Genomic DNA, 5,852 nt, shown 5'->3' on the forward strand with positions numbered 1-5,852 from the left:
AGTAACCGTGTGGTAAAGATGTCGCTTCGTAATAAATCTCTTGTAGAAAACGTGTATTTTCCGGACTTACTTGACGCGCTAGATGTTGAATTTGTGACCTATCGCGTGGGTTTTTAAAAACTACAATGTAATTCGCATTTAATGATATATCTCTTTGACCTCTACCTTGATGGAAAATATTTTGTGTCAAAAAAATAACACTCAAATTCCTATGATGACTACCTTTTGTAAAAAGATCTATTACAGCATTATTTGATGCTTCACGCATCAAATCGTCAATAATTACTAGTTTTGGATTATTATCACAACCGTATTCTTCACCTATTGGAAGACCTTCATGAAACTCGATGTTTTGATTATGAATATATTCATTGTAGCCTGGTTGCCATTCAGCGTAATGAAATATTATTTTTGAGAAATTTGTATCACTCATTAGAGATAAATGTTTGATGAATCTTTTTACGAATACTGTTTTACCGCAACCAGTAGGACCGCATATAATTGATGTCCATGGATGTTTCCAACGTGGATCCATAATATATACTGAGCTAATTTATAAAATGTTATGTTATATAAAGACAGACTCTGCTAAGATCTACGGGGTGTAAATCGTAAAAACACATACTGATGATAAATAATATAGATTAATTTTCATCGGCTATAATAGGAACTTTATTTATATTTTCCAATGATTGGTATCTCCAAATACAATTTCAATGATATTATTTTTATAATTTATGTAGTAGAAAGCGTTGCATATATAAATAGATAAATATAATTCATGTATAAATATAATTCATAAATATAATCTTAATCACGGCTGCTGCTGCCGGTAGTGCTGCCGCCACAGCCGCTGCTGCTGCTATTGCTAACACTGCCACTGCTGCTCATCGACATGTTTCGATGTGGTATAAGAGCTTGTTGCACAAGCTCAGGTGCTGATCTCATGGCTGATTCGAATATGTCTTGACTCAGATTCTCAAAAAACTAAAATGTTTTAAAAGTTTAAGAAAAGTTAGAAAGTACATGAAATCATAAGTTAGCAAATAAAATTTTTAATGTACCTGTAGGAACGTTGACGGACGCCTTACAAGACGTGTGCACAGAGACAGCCACACAACCGTTTCTTCATCTAAGCTCCTTGATAAAATCTGGAAAAGAGGATCATGAGGCCAAAAAGTCCGAAAGGCCATTAAATCCTCTTCACGCACTTCGATTACTGGTAATATTCCAGACTCATCTTTCAAAATCACTTCTTTCATTTTAGGATAGCACATATTAACTGTGATAATAATGTGTCTTTTAACACTAGCTTGAATATAATGAGCGTACGAGCTAGCAATACAGTCTTTAAGAGATGTTACAGCTGAGAATTTGCTGACAAATCTAAACGTGCTTACATGAAAAAAGATTCTGTATTCAAACGTTCTTTTAGAAGCCACTTTTGTAAACACAAAACATTATTTAATGCACACGAAAAACGCTTATCCGGTAATGAAGTCTTTCCATGGAATACGCAGTTAATTACTTCAGGTTCTAAATTCTCAAACTTAGGACATTCTGACGAAGGTTCTTCTAAATTAATAATTTCTCTTTGTAATAACTCTTCAAGATATTTCGCTTTTACAGCCCCGCGTACATAAATACGATGAGCTTTTTCAGAATAAAATTTGATGTTATCAATTAAATTTGAGAGATAAACGGAACCATCTGCCCATTTCAAATCATGATGATTAAAAGTTAACCATGTGTTTTGATGACGATCCTTTAGGGGTAATTTATTAAAAGGAAACGGTGGTCTAATCAACCAGTGCCTTTGAATACCGTGCTCTACAGTATTTAAAGCAACTTCTTTTGGTAAAAATTTGCCTCGGCCGTCTGTGAAGCCCTGGATATCAATAATTAGATCCATTTAAATTTTTAATGTGTGTAGAATACTTGAAAACACAGCGTGTATAACTATCACTCTCGGTAGTAAAAGAAAAACTGTGGTATATGAATAAATTTATAAAGCTGCGGTGTCAGTTAAGGAAGGCGTGGTTAAATTTTTTTAACCAATAACAATTGAAAACACGTTTAAATAGGTTGTCAATGCGAAAAAAGGAAAAAGCGGGAAAAAGCCAACGGAAAGTGAGGCGTTTTAAGCGTTTACTGTATTTGCGTACTTAGAAAGATAGTTGAACACATTTATTTCATTGAATACATAATTACATTTACAATATTAATTTATCTGAATTTATTTCGTTAAATACATAATTCCATTTACAATATTAATTTATCTAAATTTATTTCCTGAAAAATATATAATTACATTTTATAACCAAACGGTAATGTCATGTATTTATTTTCAAACTTTCTTTTCTTAAATTGCGGGTACGTTTTTTTCTTTTCTTTCTTTGTAACAACAGCGTGAAAACATGTTCTTCGTATAGCGTCAAATTTTATTTTAATAGGTTTTTTTCTTTCACCTGTGACAAGAGACCTTACGGTTTTATAATTAATTTTAAGACTGGTTGAAACATTTAAAGTTATACCTTTAACCTTACACACTTCTTTTATAGACCCGTCAGGTGTAAGTATTGTAAAAGCATAAAATTTAGGGCCTCCTGTTACAAATGATGTGATATAACTACCTATACCATATTTCTCTAGCTCATCGGTCAGCTCATCTAAAAATTTACCGGTCGGAGGTTCGTACAGACCATTTGATGAAATATAAATACATGAATCAGTATCGCAATATAACGCTCTCTTACCTAATTTTTCTAAGTAACTATACAGTTTAAGTCGAGCTTGAGCCGTTGTATAAGCTGCTATCACAACATTCGTTGTACGTGACGGTTTGAGAGCGTCTTTACTATGAATAAAATTTATGTACAATGTTTTATCATTTACTGGTAAGAAGCCGCAAATTTCGATTTGACTGTCTGTTAACATTTCCATCAACCGTGCACGCGTCGTGACAATTTCTGTCTGCATCAAATTTTCGCGCTGACCGAACTTACCCCAAAGAGAGTTTAAGCTGAGCTTCGCTACAGAACGTAACCCAGGGTTTACTTCAACTTTTTCACTATCTAATTTAATACCCTCAGCTTTTTCATAAGCAGCAATATATTGTGTTTTTTGTTGATCTGTAATACAGTCTCTGGGGTATCCAGAAGCTTCAGTTTTAATTTTTAAAAATGTATTAATATCATCTGCAAATATTCCACCAATACCTGTTTCTGGATTGTACTGCGTTATTTTATAATGCCATATCTCATATACTTTAAGTAACTTATATCCTTTCTGAATGGCCTTTCTTATCTCATCAACAACCCATGTGCCTCTTAAAAGCCTATCTTTAATTTTATGGGTACAGTTTGTTTGCTTTAATTCTTGAGCACAAGAACGACATAAAGTGAAAAGAAGTCTATTATGGAGCTTACAAGATAGTACTGGGTGGTATAAATTCTGCGGTGGTAAAATAGTGCATTTAACTAGCCCTTCTACTTTTGATAAATCCTTGTTAGGACCTATAATTTCAGAACATTCCTCACCTATATATATTTTAGGGTGGCCTATTGGGAATTTACCTGTTTTACAAATGTAAGGATACAGCGAGCAAACATCTACGTACTTAATTTTTTCATTTTCTTTTGCATCATATAACGATATAAAGCTTTTCGTACGACCTCCAAAAAAAGCATCTCGTGGGTTTAAGGGCTCTATATTGATCAAAGGGTGATTTTGCAACGCTATAAGTGTTTCAGGATTGTTGGTTAAGTATAAATCAAAATCACATTCCCACTCCTCTATTAATTTATAACCCAAGTTTCGAATTCTTTCGGATATAACTTAATGGTACGCTCGTATCGAGTATCCATATTATCTATTTCTTGGTAGTTATTATTTAGTTTTCTATCACGGTTTACTTTATAACATTTAGGACACCCGTGCCAGTAACACCCGTGAAATTGTAATACGGTTTTTTTACCTGTTCTAGAATTTTCAAAGTAACCATCCACCACTATACCGGAAGGTAAACGCTGTTCTTTACCACGCGCTGCTTGTTTAATTCTATAACCGTACTCACATTCTTTTAAAATTAACCATTTAATAGCTTTCAATGATTGATTCTGAGACCATCTGTATGTACCTGTAGCCGGTAAAATACCTATTGTATCGGGTTTAAGAAAATTGCGGCGATAAATTTTTGAGCAAGCTGACGCTATTGTAGTGCCCTCTGAAAACGGGCAAACATTTCCACACTTTATAAACATATCCCGAAACTGCATACAAGCTCTTCTTAACACAATAACATCGTTTCGACAATAAAATTTGATTTCGGAATCAAAATTGAAAACATAATTTTCTTCTGATTTTTCATTATACCATGCAATAAATTTTTCAAGCTCTTTTTGAAACATAGTATCAGGAGAAAAATATTTGACAGCAGGGATAGGACCTACATAACCCCTATTACAGGGTTTGTTAAATAAATGAGGAAAATATCCTTTCGATACTTCGTTATTGAAACCGAAAGCTTCTGGGAGATCCCTTAAAGGCATATGTAAATAATTTAGGCTGTCTACAAAAACCGTGTTACCTATACGCATAACAATTATTTTGGTACCATTTAATATTAAATCCGGTAGCCGTGTTTTATTCTTTTCTATCATACAATAAGAGACAATAATTTATGCCTGCTCGTGTTGTTTTGGTATCGATGGAAGTTTGGATTTATGAAAATTTGTCCAAATAAATATGAAAGTTTGTAAAAATGCTGATGAATATAAATGAATAAAAGCACAGAAAAATTTACGTATAATTGTATATAAATACAAATGATTCTATGTAAACTAGATCATCTGTACAATTTTACAGTTGTTCACATGACCAACTGAACAAATAAAATTCCCTATTTTTAAAAATACGTACAACTAATAATATGTTTATTTGATTTTAATTCCAAAAGTATAAATGGAAAAATGAACATAACTATAAATGAAAATTTATAAATTTACAAGTTAATAAAAAATATCATTTGAATAAATGATTAATAATACAAGTGTATAAAAAAATAAATGAAACATTCACTTAATGAACTTATGTATTTAAAAAGATAGATCCGGATGTAAAAAAGCTATTATAATTATTTGAACAAAAGAAATTGCGGATAAATAATGGTAATGAATAAATGTAGAAATGATTTTATGAATAAATGACATTATGATCATTAGTATTTTTAAGGTTTTGTATAAATAAACATTTGTAAACATGATGATCGGTACAAATGAAAGTTGCCCGAATGAATATTTGAATAAATGAAATTCTATCCAAATAAATCAATAAAAATGAACATCTGCATTAAAGTTAATCAGTAAAAATGAATATTTGTCCAGAAGTTAAACCGTCAAAATGAATATTTGTCCAGAAGTTAAACTGTCAAAATGAATATCAGTTAAAAAAAAGATTTCCACGAAATCTCTTATAATTTTAAAAGCATGTTGCAATCTATTAAAAACGAACTTTATAACATTTCACCCTCAAAAGGATGTACGTGGATGTTAAAAATTAAGAAAACTTAAAACTTTTAATATATAACTTTTATAGGTTTAAAACGGATTTTATGAGTAGAAATTTTACTCACTTAGGACAGTGCAAGGGCGTTAAATATTAACAAAAAATTAGGAAACCGGTTGACCCTAAAGGCCATCCTTGCAACTTCCCGCTGATTCCATACCCAAGCGCTTAAAATTGCATTTATGATGTTTTTGAGCTCTCCGAGCTCAAAAGTCTGATAGACGTTTAATAAAACACCATTTTTTGAATTTTCAAACTGCAATAACTTTTGAATGAATGAAACGATT

The sequence above is a fragment of the Cotesia glomerata genome, linkage group LG5 (genome assembly GCF_020080835.1).
Source record: "Cotesia glomerata isolate CgM1 linkage group LG5, MPM_Cglom_v2.3, whole genome shotgun sequence".
Classification (NCBI taxonomy): Eukaryota; Metazoa; Arthropoda; class Insecta; order Hymenoptera; family Braconidae; genus Cotesia; species Cotesia glomerata.